This window comes from Penaeus vannamei, chromosome 35 (assembly GCF_042767895.1).
Source record: "Penaeus vannamei isolate JL-2024 chromosome 35, ASM4276789v1, whole genome shotgun sequence".
NCBI lineage: Eukaryota > Metazoa > Arthropoda > Malacostraca > Decapoda > Penaeidae > Penaeus > Penaeus vannamei.
The window spans coordinates 12,735,024-12,737,523 of NC_091583.1; the positions used below are offsets into that span (position 1 = coordinate 12,735,024).

The 2,500-nt window shown below is 37.0% G+C and overlaps 1 protein-coding gene across 3 annotated transcripts in view; it reads left to right on the forward strand.

Moving 5' to 3' along the window:
- Positions 1-2,051, forward strand: part of LOC113808306 (homeobox protein abdominal-B) — a 602,984-nt gene extending 600,933 nt beyond the window's left edge. For all 3 annotated transcript variants that reach the window (XM_070114012.1, XM_070114014.1, XM_070114013.1), the window contains one exon: positions 1-2,051. This exon is cut by the window's left edge and continues 1,064 nt beyond it. The gene's annotated coding sequence lies outside the window, so the exon portion shown is untranslated.
- Positions 2,052-2,500: the final 449 nt, after the last annotated feature.

The window sequence follows — 2,500 nt, forward strand, 5'->3', positions numbered from 1 at the left end:
TATTTCTTGTTATATTTTGTTAGAAAGCGCAGTGCAAGGTCGATGTCTTTACGTTAGAAATAGAAGCATCTATGTGAGAGCTGAAGAAAGTGGCTCAAGTGTTTATCATTATTATTATTAATAATATCATGATTATATTATTATTGTTATTATCATTATTATTATGGTCCTTTTTATCTTTATTATTTATTTTTCATTAAATGGTCTAAAACACCGCTACTGCCAGTATGAGTGTACAGTCATCTCATGATGTCAAACTTTACTATAGAATCAAAAGTCTCTCATGTAAGTCTGTTTTAATCCTACCAGAGTCTACTCTTAAAACACATCAGGGCAAACACACATAATCCGTGATTTGTCTTGATCAAGAACAAAGTTTTAATATTGATTATTTTTTATTATGATTTCATTACATGCAAAATTAGGGTCTATGATGGGAACTTCTTATTCTCGATTCTTCATGTTCACCAATTTCATACCAAGCCTCTTCTTAACATGTATAGAAGGACACAACTGAGAAAATGCTACAACGTGCTTATAACTACAGGTTTAGGGCATTATAATGGGTGTATATTTGCTGAGAAGGAGAATTAAACTCTTCTAAACCATCATGGACTTTTTTATTGTATCTTTTTTTCATGTTAAATGTACTAGATCTGTGGTACTTCTTTTTTCATGTACTGACTGAACAAGATGTGCTTTCCGGTGTTTATGGTTTGCACATCCTTCACAGGTAGAAAAGATGGTCAAGATACCACATTACATATTTAGCCACTGATGTAATGGGCTTTTTTTATTGTTTACTTATGTAATTTGTCATTTTTGTTTGTATTCAACTCGATGAAAGAATCAATGCAAGTGAGGGCTGAACGGCAGATGTCAAGCTACCGACTCCTCAATTGTCCTCAGTTCTCAATCTAAACTGAATGTGCCACATGTCACCACATCAGCTGATGGGTTAGAGCAGACTTTGTTAGGATTAGATGAATAAATAAATTAATAAAAAAAAAACACTAAATTATGATCACAACGACATAAGCCCTTAGTTCTAACTTGCTGTGTGTCTCCGCAACCAAGATTGACTGGTCTATTCTTCTTTATTCGCCTTTCACCCTCCTCCCAGAGGCCGGAAGTCAGAACTCTAGGTACGATATTTTCTTCTTGTTTAAGTCTGTGCAGCGGAGGACGAAATTTCAGAAAGAAAACGAAGGTCTAGCCGTAAGCGACGCGGACAGGCCCCTCCCCCTTCGAGATAGAGCTCCCTCGCGCAAAAAAACTTCCAGAGAGAATCATTTTCTACTTATGTTGTCGGTTCCTGGGGTAATCAGGAGAGTCTGCAAGTCACTGTGTACATATTATATAAGGTATTTGGAATAAACCTTTATATAGCATCAAAGTTGTGAGATCAATCGTGTCCAGGTCATTTTGTCCAAGTTCGTTATGTCCGGGGGCGTCTAGTCCTAAATTCGTAACTTTTTTCTTTCTTTCTTTCTATCCTTTTTCGTGACTTGCTAGAAACCGATCCCATTTCAGAGGATTTCGGAGTCGTCGCGTGAGGGATGCGGTTGGTGCGACACTGAAAAGCCAGCAGCCTTGGTCCCCCTCCCCCTTCTTCCACCCCCCCCCTCCCCCACTCCCTACACATCGTGCCCTCCCCGACCCATTTCCCCCCATAAGACTAACCCAAGATAAAGCAACATCGCCCCCAAAAGATGTCAACGTCACGTAGATGTTCTTAAGAAATAAAAAAAGTCTACTTTTTGGCTTCGCACCAGTCGTATCCCCTCTGAGGACGTGCCGTTTCCCCTCACTTCTCCCCTCCTGTGGGTTGTCCTGGGAGTAAAGGGTTTTCATCTTGATAATCTTCTACTCAGTGTCTCAGCAATGAACCAAATGTGGTGTACAAACTTGGCGCTTGGCCCAGGGTTGCGCCGTGCAATGTATAGAAACTATCTGTTCTGTCAGTAACTATAGGTAACTGTATTGTCTACCGGACTATTCAATAAGGTTTATAAGTGGTTTTTAGCCAAAGGAAAGATCGTGTTCGTAAGAAAAGTATATATATATATATATATATATATATATATATATATATATATATATATATATATATATATATATATATATATATATATATATATATATATAAATATATATGCATATATATGTATATATACATATATACAGATATGTATATATCAGAAGTTCTTATTCATTTGTTAGAGCTGTAGATGATTCATGTGTTAAAGCCTGGTTTCTAGATTTTTTTCTAGAAATATGTTTGATAAATCACATTGGATGCCATTTTAGAGCGTGTTTGATATAATATACTTGTGTCAAAATAGTTATTCTGTGTAAAAGTTATCATGTAGAACGACAAATATGGGCGACCTTGATACATTATCCTTGGGAAACCGGTGATTCACACGATATTTTTAAGACAGAGAAAGACTTCTTAGGTTGTGTCCAATCACACGAGGATTTGCTTGAATGCGAGGTC